Below are 12,228 nucleotides of genomic sequence, written 5' to 3'. Positions count from 1 at the left end.
CTTAAGTGTTACATAAATGCACAAAAGTATTGTATGAATAAAAAAGTGTACAATTAAAACCAACTACCAAGCTGAAATAAGAGTCCTAATGTGAGCCTGTAATTGCTTCAAATTCATTAAAAAAAGTAATGCACGAGATTTATTTATTTTTGGAGTTTTATATAGCGCTGGCTAGACCCGGAGGTATTGGAGCGCTTTACATAAGGTAGAACATGGACAGTACACAGGTTACATACAACAGATACACAACATCAATGTCCAGCACTAAAAGTGCGGTTGGCGGTGGAGGAACAAGTGTAGGTAAAGCTACCTTCCCCCTCTGTAATAAAGGCCCCTGTGGTGCGGGGGGGGGGGCAGATTTACCCGTAATGTAGGGGACCCACTCAGACCCTATTGATGCAAGTGTGAGGGACCCTTCAGCATATCTTGCCGGGGGGAGGGGGGGGGGGGGGCCTCGAGTATTGTTATGCCACTGCTTGTACAGAGATAATTACAGGCAGGGGGTATTCTACATTAAAACATTTGTATATTGTCCCTCTTCCAAATATATATGTGCCTACCCTCTTGAATGCTTTCTTAAATCTTAGCACCATTTTCCATGCATCCTGGGGATCCACTCCAAGTGCAAATGTTGTGTGTTGGTGTTTTGTTGCATGCGTTTGCAGGGAGTTGGTCAATGTTTGTATTAGAAATGGTATGCATAAGAACTTTTAGTGCCTTATGTGTATTGATAGTGTTGCAAAGGTCTTCTGTTTTTCTTTGGATTGCTTGGTCAGTGCAGACTGCTGTCCATATAAACATCACAATCCAGATACAGTGTGATTCACTCTTGAGAGCCTGAGGGTGTGCTCGGTTTGCTTTCATTTTCTAAGGTGTCTATAGGAGCTATTGATTTGGCAGCACTTTTGTATTTGGCTTTATAATCTGCTTCAATCAATAACGGGCGAGAAAGCAAGACACACAAATGATGGAAGGAACACAGAACAAATCAAAACATTCACCCCCAGTCAAGAGATCTGGGTTAAATCCAGTGTTTTTCTGCACACCATGCCGCCCCAGTTTAGACCTATAATGGCGGAGGCATCCTCAGACCCTACTGATGCAAGGGCATACCCGGCGCACTAAGGGCGAGAAAGCAAAAGACACACAAATGATGGACGGAATGTAGAACAAATCAAAACATTCACACCCAGTCAAGAGATCTGGGTTAAATCCATTTTCTTTTGCTCACCATGCCACCCCAGTTTGGACCCAGCCATATGAAAATTAGTCTTGACCCTGTCCCTCATGGGAACAGCCCAGTCCGAACTGCTAAGCCCGGTCCTCCCTGGACCGGAAACAAGCATCCTAGGACCAGTTTCAGGGTTCCACTCCTCATCAGCCAGGCTAGCTTGAATCCAGTGGCACAGTGAGCTTGGGATCCACGTCTGGCCATACCCGGCGTACTTAGGGTGAGAAAGCAAAAGACCTGAAACCAGTATCAGGAAACTTGTTTCTGGAAGAATAACTTCAGTTGCAAATGCTATGTATTTGGTACACTGTGTGAGGGCAAGAACAGTAAGAGTGGACAAACATTTCAAAATAGTACAAAGCTTATACGAGAAGCATAATGGGCAGATCGAGATGTACATGGTGGCACTAATACAAAACAGACATTATTACATTATTAAATCCCTGCATGGACTAGACTATCCCCATTTCCTTCAACGCTTAAAGACGTCAATCAATCAATCAATCAGGGAATTGTGAAGTGCGCTACTCACCCGTAAGGGTCTCAAGGCGCTGGGGTTGAGGGGGTGGGGAGGGGTGCAGCTCCGATCATTCGAAAAACCAGGTTGCGAGGGTCCTCCTGCAGATGTGAAAAGTGGGAGCGCATCTGATGGTGATCTGGAGCTTGTTCCAGGTCTTTGCCGCGATGTAGGAGAAGGCTCTTCCACCCGTTCTGGCTCTGCGGATGCGCGGAGTTTCGGAAAGGGCAAGGTCGGCGGATCAGAGGTTTCTCTTGGGTACATGGAAGGAGATTCTTTTGTTGCAGTATTGGTGTTGTGGAGGCATTTGTAGGCTTGGTGAGTATCTTGAAGGTTACTCTCTTCTCAACGGGGATCCAGTGGAGGACTCGCAGGTGTTTTGTGAAGTGTTTGTGTCGAGGGTTGCCGAGGATGAGTAGGGCTGCGGTGTTCTGTATGGTCTGGAGCTTGCGGAGCAGATACTTGTTGATCTCGGCATAGAGGGCGTTTCCGTAGTCCAGTCTGCTGGTTACGAGTGGGTGGGTGATGGTCTTTCTTGATTCAGGGGGGATCCATTTGAAGGTCTTGCAAAGCATGCAGAGGGTGTTGAAGCAGGTGGAGGTGACGGCGTTGATCTGGCAAGTCATGGTGAGGGAGGAGTTTAGTATGATACCGATTTGAGCTCTTAGTACTGTTTTTTCATTCATTCAGCGTAGGAATGGCCCCAAAGGTCAGTGGAAGAAGCAGGTGGGGCCAGATGTGAAGAAATAGGTTCCACATGCATAAAGGTTCAACACACAAGTTTAATTAAAGTTTCTTCAGTAAGTAAAAATGCCTCAGCCACCTTTGCAATCCAACTCCCAACTGACAACTCTCAGGACCCAAAGTTCTAAGAATCCTTACACCATTACCTTCCATGAGAAGGTTCCATAAAGATAAACAGTACCACACCTGAGAAGATAGAAGGACCGGAATCCTGAAAACGTGTAGGGTGGATTAGATGGGGTTGGAAGTGCTGAGTATCTGATCGTAAGCTGTGGGGTGTATACAGATGGGTAAGGTAACAAAGTTAGCCAAAGGACATTCCATGAGAAGCTTTGAATCCTAAACAACTCACTCTTACCAGAAAGCCCGCTAGCATGATGAGGTTAATCTGGATTGCTTCTAGCGAGACTGTATAATACTACCCTAAGGTTCTTACTGCTCCTCTTCAGTGGGCAGGCCTATGTCCGACCATGCTGAATTCCGCTAAGACAGATGTTTTATTCTTCCCACGGGTTTTACGACTACTTGCACACCTAGCTCTACCTGCTTCCCTCCTGACACATGGACTTTTGCAGTTTTCAAAAGAAACTTTGCTGTTCTTTTCAACCCATTCATGAATTTGGAAACTTTCATGATCCGCGCAAGCACCACAGCTAGATAGCAAATTTGAAACACTGATAAAAATCGGTCCTCATGTTCCATTCCTAAGGACCGAGGCACTGAGCGCCTGGTAAATTATCTGCACACTCGATGATTACAAATGTATTGTATGTAGCATTTTATATAGCGCTTGTTTCTCCCAGGTGGGGCGCCGAGGAGCTTGCCTATATTAGTAGCATGCTGCCCATAATCTTCCAGTGGGCATTCCCTTTGACAGTATTTGCGGCCATAAGTTAATCCAATATCCAGGCCAAAAAAAAATATGATACTTTTTGTTATGGATACAACGATGGTTGGGGGTAAGAAATGGAAAAACACAGGTACGATAAACGTTTCCGTGCGCTTTTCACTTCAATGCTCATCACTGCTTGGCAGGATGTTTTCTATTCCAGTGAACAATAAATGTTAAAAAAACAAACAAAAAAAAAATCATACCAAGCTTATCCCACACGTTCCATAAAGGTTCAAGAAAAGTACATATAAGGTTGAAGCAGGAGAGCAAAAAAACATCGGCGGCATCTGTAGGCGCCGAGTCATCTCAAGCAGGAAACGTGTTACCACAATGATTTCACTGCTCACTTCCGCTTACTGTTACAAGGGTTGAGAGAGCAGCCACGCGGCTAAATATAGCATCGGGTAAGCAAATGCACCGTAGGAGTAAACGTAAAAAAATAAAAACAGGGCGTACGGCTGGGCTGCCAGACGGGACGCCCTCACACGGGGTCTGCGGGTCAGGACAGCTCGGCCCCGGTGACACACGTCCTCCGAGGTGAGCAGGTGTCTGCGGCGCCGGGCGGTGCACACCCGGCGCTGCCCTCCGCAGGCGTCCTCGCGTGCTCCCGCGCCGTCCTTTACATTCGCATTCCGAGCATGCCTGGGCCCCATGTGCAGATTACAAACCGCACAGTATTTCCACAACCCCCACGATATTTCAACTGCTGCATTGTTTTAGTTTTAAACGTCTATTTCCAATGAAGGGGATCCCAGGGGAGCCTTTTTGCAAATATAAAGTCTAGAGCGCATGTGCTGGACAGTGTACCGTAAACATACAGCAGGCCCCAGATCCCCGTTTTTTTTTTTTTTTTTACTGTAATCGTTTGTGTGTTAGCTTTACTTCGATGTATTCGCTTTCATTTTTCTGGGTTTTTTTGTTCCTGTGTTTTGGGCTCCAATATTTTCTATTGTCATAAAAGTGCATCACTTTTTGGTGTTCTTTGCCTCGGTCTGTAGCGCGAGGTTTCTCTCCTCCCATTAGTTTCTCTACAAGCGGCCTGGGTACTACTTCATGAAGGAAACGGGAGATTTGCATTCATCAATTAATGAATATCCCTCTTCTTTATTGGAGTGAGGGGTAATTCGGTTTAGCTTACCGTCAGACCCGGTTCCAGGAGTTTTCATCTGGATGGGCCAAGAGTTCGTTCGGGTGGGCCCAATTTTTGTCAATTCTGTAGGTAGCCTTCAAGCCCAAGATTTTCACCATATCTTCTTCCAAACAGGCATACAGTGTATTTAGAACGTTATTTGAGAGTAAGAGTTGATGTGAATACTCAACAGCCCAACTCTTATACTTTCCACCAGGAGTCCAAGCAGATTGTACTAGTGGTAAAAGGTTAAGGAGTTCCCTGTTACCACACCCAAGTCTTTACCTTATGCTCTACGAAGACTGGCACTGAAAACTTGATCTAGGCTGAGCATGAAGCCTGGCCCCCCTGCTAGAACCGAGCCTGCTTACCATATATAAAACGGATGCAACAAACAATAGGCAATGTTCCGATTTCCTAAAAGCAAACCACAGGGCAAAGATATAAGCAGATATTTGAAAGAGTTTGTTTATGACGATGGCGCTGATGCTGGCCACTGTTTTAGCCAAAGTGCAATTTGCATGATTTTTTTAATTTTTTTTATTAACTACCCACTGTCCCAATTCACCAAGTCTCAAAGCAGCTCTTCATTTGGGAGGAAGTGCACAATACAAGAACGTTAAATAAATATGTAAAGAAATAAATACATGCAGTTGTGAGTCACCCCTTTTGGGCTCGTCTGTTGTGAGGAGCGGTTACTGCGGCAATTGTGAGAAACAAACAGCAACCCTCCTGGGCGTGTTTCATCATCTTAACTCCATACACCCATCATAATCCGTGCCTCCAACATAGAGGAAACAGTGGTTAATTTGTAAAAATAATAATAATTGATAATAATACGTGCCGGGGCTCTCATCAGGTGGAAGTTTGCATCAGCCCATTTCTCCTGTTAGCGCAGCCTAAAACAGAACCAACTGCTAACCAGGAAAGTGGGGAGAGAATGTGACGTAATGGTCAGAGGTACAGACTTCAGAACTGGGGGACCAGGTTCGAGTCTGGCGTCGGCTCAACATCCTGTGATTCTGGGTAAATCACTTAATCTCCCTGTATATTAATGTGTGTCCCCTTAACTGGTGCTCATGAAAAGGCCAGTGTTGGTGATTAAGTGCCGTTGCTCAGAACAAGAAACCACCGGCTCAAATTAAGCACTGATGAGGAAAACAATTTACTGCGAGCAGAGGATTCAGGGAAGTCAGTTTCCTACGTGGCAGCTTTTCTTATTTTCGGGTAAGACTTGTAATTTTCAGGAGAAATTATTGCTCATCGCGAATTGCCCAGCCTACAAGTGTAGCAAAAGAGCCATGAGGCATGATCGAAGATCTTGGATCTCTTATATCCCCCGTCAGTGTCTTGTTGAGCCTTCACACAACCTCTGTAAGTGCCTACGTTTTTATGTCTCGCGCCTAGCGTTGCAGTGCGCAGACCAGCTCGCGCAACGCAAGACCTCTTGTACGGGTTTCAGAAAGCTGACCACACGCTCGTGCGTGTGGTTTTGCTTTCGCAGCCTGCAATTGGCTTTGGCGTGCATTTTTTATTTTTTTTGAATTCGTTTTTATTATTTTAGTTGATAAGTTAAAACAACAACAAGGCAGAGATATTCCCTTTTGTAAAACATACATAGCAGTAGGCATGAAATCGCAGTTTTGGCTCAGCATTGCAGTCAGACATAATACGGTAACCACATACCCCGAAACACCCAGTATCCATCCTCCTTCGTCCCCATCATTCCCCATCTGTGCTCTCTTCCGCCTGTTCTGTGGGTGGGTCACAGATGTTGCCTCTGTATTTATTCCACGCTCCCTAGATCCTGCTCCATTTTTTGGGGCAACCGCGGTTAATAAATACAGTTTTTTCCGCCACCATGGCCCTGTCCATATCTACACACCATGCGCTGAGTGATGGCACCTCCCCCGCCCCCCATTTCTGTGCTATGTTACGCTTGGCCGTCATAATCCCCAGCGTTGCCCATTCTTGCGCTAACTTTGTTAAGTCGTTTGGTTCCCATACATTTAGTAGGCAACTCTTGGGCTCCGGCAGGAGTGACACCCCACCTGCCTGTGAAAGGCGTGCATTTAAAAAAAAAAAAATGCAGCACGCAATTGGGCAAAGGCGGGCGCATGTCCCGCCTTTGCTCCGCCCATTCCCACCGGTGTCTATTACGCGCATTAGCGCGGCACAGACAACAGGCTCCCTCGCCCCCGCTCCTCTGTGGTGCGCGCGCACCACTCGTTACACCGGCCCCTGTCTGGCTGCGCGTGCGTGATCCGGCGGTCCAATAAAACGTGCCTGTGGTAAAGCCACAACCAAAATCCTTGCCCGAGGTAGACTCCTTGGCAAAGTCCGAGTCCCGGCTGTCCACGGACGGGCACTGGTAAATGGACAAGTCCTCGCTACTTGACTTTTCCATGGCCCCTCGCTTGGCAGTAGTTCAGGGATCGCGCCTTTCGCATGTCTCGGCTGCAATGAATGACCGCAGGCGGCTGCAGAGCCCACCGTGGGGCATCAGGGCCGGCCAGCACGCATCGCCCCTGCACCTCACGCCGCGCAGACTCCGCTCTATGTCCGCACTGCGCCGGGAGCGTTCTCATGCTGCGGCCGGGGCGGGACAACTAGTTCATCCTCAGCATCCATCTGCAGTCATAGCCCGGCGCCCTCGGGCCACAAGCAGCAGATAAGCCGTCAGCACTGAGCCTGACTTTCTCAGCCCCCGCGCCTCCCTCTCTGCTTCCACTCTACTTTGCCCGCACTGCTGCTGAAGTAATGTCCGCAAAATGACACAAACGGTTCTGTCGGGTAAACAGTATTACTTCTAGCAAAAAACCTTCATTTGTTTGCTTATACGAACACACATAGGTGAGAACTCACCAAAAACAGCCCAATGTAACTTGTGGGGCGGAGTAGAAGGATGGACAGACAGGAGCAATTGTATCCTGTAAGACGTGGCTAGGAATCTATTTGAGAGAATGAGACTTTGTAAGAACATACAGAACTTCAGAGGGATCAATAATTCGATTTAGAGGTTACTCTATGAATCTCCTCCTTTGAACCAATTTGGAGAGAGAATATATCCACTTACCCGGTGAGTTCACCAGCGTATCTTCGGCAATGCCATTATTTGACAGCCATTTCAGGGCCATGAGTTCTCACCTTGCATGTGTCGAATTTACACGGCATTCAGATTCATGAACACACCTGACCATATTCCTTACTATTTCATAGGCTGTCACTCCCTGTCCTGATGAAGACCCGTTTTGACTAGCTAGTAACGCTACCTTGGGTTGAAACGTCGACATTTTTTCAAGGATCAGTTGAAAATACTCTGCATAAAAGACTCATTCAATCCATCTGCAGACTGTTTCAAATATTCGCTTGACTGGCCTTTGTAAATTATCAATACCTCCATAAGTCTCACGGTATATATTACGCACCGTTCACCACAGCACTGAGCACTATATGTCACTTTGTCACAAATATGTTTCACATTTAATTTTTGACAGCCATTGTAAGTAGCTATCCATGAATGATGCAATTCATAAAGCTGTTTTGAACACTATTTATGGTCTCTATGTGTGTTCGTATAAGCAAACAAATGAAGGTTTTTTGCTAGAAGTAATACTGTTTACCCGACAGAACCGTTTGTATCATTTTGATAATCTGCCCAGGTTCTGAGGGATACTGGGTTACCCCATTGTGATATTAAGAAGTAATGTCCGCAGCAGCTGCTCCCAGGCTTTCCCTTATAACCCTCTCAGCCATCAATCTCCGAGCAGTCTGAGCTCCGCCCCCTGCCTCTCTCACAGCCCAAGTCTGAGGTGAGGACTTCTCATTCCAGACAGCAGCGGAATGGAGAACCGTGGCCTTCACCCCGCTTTATAACCACAGTGGTCTCTGCCTTGTAACCAACGCAACCAGGTGAACCAAAACCAGCCTCTTGGTGCACCCAACTAGCCTGCAGCTTGAATTAACCAGGCTAGGTTGCAGTGTACTGTATTCTCTAAATGCGCAAGGTCATCCTGTGTCTGCAGTGTGCATGATTGATGTGTCCTGGGAGAGAGGCCAGGGCATTTCATCTCTTCCAATCGAAATGGGCCCCCTGCCTGCAGCTTCAAAAAGTTGAGAGCTGAAACGCTGGCACTGCATACCTCAAATGCTAATTCCCAGAGACGTTTTAAGACATAGGCAAAGTATACAATGGACCGAGGTCTTCACCTTCTAGACCCCTCCCCCTTTCGGTAAAGTTATTAGGTTGCTGTAACAGTGGTGTGCTGAAAAAAAACATTCTTTTGTAATTTGATAGCTGGACATGTCTTCACGGAACCGCCTGCCAACTATAGTCTTTTCACTCCCTGGAAGTTAGAAGCATGTCATCTAATACAAGCATTTGCAATGCAATAGGTCTCGCATTATTAAAGTTTGAGCTATTGGCATTGGTAATAATAATGCAACACCAATAGCTCAAACATTCAGTAATGCGAGACCTATTGCATTGCAAATGCTTGTTGTTTCAAGAGATTAACAACATCAGGATTTAGATACAATAAGATATTGTACCTCGACCCAGAGGGACTGTGGGGAAAGATGACTTCAAGGTCTCTCCAACAATTGTGACAGACACCATCAATACTACCCAGCGGTCTCACACACCCCCTGATATCTGCCAGGCTAAAATTATGCAGCAACTAAGCCATTCTCTGATCTTGTAACTCTGTTCAGCGAGCGACTGAACTATGGTGGAATCCCTCTATCATGGAAACTTGATTGGCTACACCTCTGTTGAACAAACCTTCCCTGCTCACCAAAGACCCTAATCATGTTCACCCAATCTCGCTTTTGCACTAGCTCAGTAAAAGTTTTCAATAGTTGTTTTTGCCTAGCAATAAGCATTTGTCAAAGCAATAATGTATCACACTCTTTTCAAGCAGACTGTAGACAGGACCAACACCACGGACTTGGGAGTGACCTCAGTGCAGGATGACTTACACAGGCTCACAGGGAATGGCGGTATTGGAACCTTCATCCTACTGGACATTACAGTAGCCTTCCCACCACTGAACAATCTGCTTCTTTCCAGTTTGGAGGAAATTGGTCTTGAAGGCTTTGATTTGCTCTCAAATTAATTTAGTCTCGTCCAGACCACTTTTATTACACCTTTCAGGTCCAAAGCCAGGCACACCAACTGCGGTGTTCCAAAGAGATATCTCCAATCCACTATACTTTTTGGCATCCTCATGATGCTCCTACACACGTGTAGGTGCAATACTACATGCGAAGAGGTGACACCCAGTTGGTGTTGCCTGGATGGTGCAGCACCTGAACAACCTCATCTGCTTGATAAAAATTCGTAGATGCACACACCAAAGTGTAGGGGCAGATGTCCACCAATTATATAAAATACAACACATCAAAGATGACCCACTTTATTACTAGAAAAACCTTGCTAAAAGAAACTGCCCCATCTTGCCAGAAGTTATGGGCCCTCTATTCTTCCACTCCAAAATCATTCCCCAATCGAAGTATCTATATTGATGCATACCTCTCCTCGGAGCACCCAGCAGCTTAAGTATACAGTACCAGTTTCTGGAAAATCAGCTTTAAAAAAAGTCTAGACTATACTGACAAAGAGCACCACATCCCATGGTCAACCCATTAGTGCAATCACAGCATGAATACAGAAATTAATCAGCCTTGGCCTAACGGACAATCTCTTAGGGCTGCTACAGTTGGTGCAGAATGCCGCTGCTAGGCTCATTAGAAGCACCAAACACAGGGATCGCTCCTATTCTGACATTTCTCTGCTGACTTCCTTTTAAAAATAGAATACTATTTAAGGCTCTAGTTTGAGGCAACCCGCGCAATTTACAGTACTTCTACATCCAATAAATTCCACACATATGTCCTAAAATGTACTCTTCATTCTTCTAACCAATTCTTTCTCAACCAAGACGAAGACTATTTCATCTGGAGACAAGGAAATGAAAGTGTGGACCAATCTGCCAACAGAGATACATGACCTTTTATGTTTGTATGTTTCTTGGAAGAAAAAAGAAATAACAGGTGATTTGCCTTAATGTCAAAGATTTGTTTAAATGGTTCTCCTAGAATGCATGCCAGCTCTCAATGCGTGTTATGTTATTTTTCTCTGAAGCATCAAGAAACTTTGGTGTATGTGCTCATTATAAATAACATCATTGACAGTTGTGTTATCAATTAATCTTCCCTGAAGACTCTTCAGAAAATATTCCTGTGCCTCCCCCTGAATACTCCTTTTTAGAGGCAGTAGGATCTGTTTGCATCAAAATTGAAAAGCTTTAGAGCATCCTTAAAAAATAGTCCTATTTGTCCACATTAGTAAGTGAAGTATTTTTTCTTAATTATTATGAAACCATTACATTTTCATGAAACTGGAGGAACAGGCAGGTGGAAATTGCAGAAAAAAGATAAACATAAGAAAAAACTGCTAGGTTGATAAATTGTGCAAATTACAGACACAGGTGTCCAAGGTTGTTTTGGTTATGGTGATCCATACACATTTTCAGGCCAGCCACTAACCACATAAATGATTCTTATTTAGACTTTCATGCAAATGTATCTGGTACGGATATCAATTAATTGTATATAAATGTCTTCCGTACCATTATTTAAGTTCACGTCTTTAGGTCGCCCTGCTGTCAGAGACCTATTATCTGTAATGTATCAAAATATATCCACGTAGTGGGCTTTAGGACAAACTGTTTTTGATTGGATGCTTTTCTCGTCTAGCTCTTTACCCTGCTTCCCATTCAATGGCTTTCCTCCCTATTCTTGGTTTGTTCTAGAGCACTTCTTTACTATTTTATGTTTGGGTAACGTGTGTCCTTCCATTGCTCGTATTTGCAAAGCTACTATCTTTTAGCACTCCACGGTAGTGCGTGTGTTTTCTTGTTCTCTTTCCTTTTACACTTCCTCCACAGAAATTTCCCACCTGATCTCGGTGTTGTCCCGTTGCAGTTTGTTATTTTTTTAAACACCTTACCGCCCCTGTTGCACACGCTGCTTAACCCAATGGCTCCTCTGTTGCTCCCGCCACTTACCTCAAAGGCTCCTCTGTTGCTCTCGCCGCTTACCTCAAAGACTCCTCTGTTGCTCCTGCCGCTTACCTCAAAGGCTCCTCTGTTGCTCCCCCACTGCTCACCATCTTGTTTACTTTAAGACCGGGTTCTCCAAAGTCGGAACCATGCCTTTTTAAGGTAACTACATTTATCTAAATGGTGATATGCTAAAAATCTGTCATGGATCAGGCCCTCCAGGGCTGAGTCTGGAGATCCCTGCTTTAAGAGGTTGGCTGCTGCTAATTGCTGCCTAGCCCCTCCTTTCTTGAATTGCACTTACACATACACCTGCCATCATGGGACAGTGCATAAAGAGAAAAAAAACTACAGCCTTATCTTATGCATGCGCATTGACTTATGCGTTATCACGCTGGTTTGTTGAAGCGTCATTACACAGCATGCTTTTTTTTTTTTTTTTGCTTCTGCTTTTCAGCATTGCCAAATAAGCATTTTTTTGCCGATGCAGAATAGCATGAGCAAAAAGTATTACCAAAGTCAAATTGGTCTGTATTTCTTTTAATAGGTGAGATAAATCGGCAATGCCAATACTAGTTATTAAACTAATTCCTTGGAAGAAAAAGGCCTACTCTGAACTGGATTTAACAGAACAAAATGATTTAGCTTTAC

General features: G+C 45.0%; 1 protein-coding gene across 5 annotated transcripts in view; it reads right to left on the bottom strand.

Moving 5' to 3' along the window:
* Positions 1 to 12,228, bottom strand: part of ROCK2 (Rho associated coiled-coil containing protein kinase 2) — a 531,243-nt gene that overhangs the window by 297,231 nt on the left and 221,784 nt on the right. The window lies entirely within an intron of this gene.

The sequence above is a fragment of the Triturus cristatus genome, chromosome 6, assembly GCF_964204655.1.
Source record: "Triturus cristatus chromosome 6, aTriCri1.1, whole genome shotgun sequence".
In the NCBI taxonomy this organism is placed as follows: Eukaryota; Metazoa; Chordata; class Amphibia; order Caudata; family Salamandridae; genus Triturus; species Triturus cristatus.
Note: the sequence above shows the minus strand (reverse complement) of the source record. Positions and strands in the feature narration are given on the sequence as shown.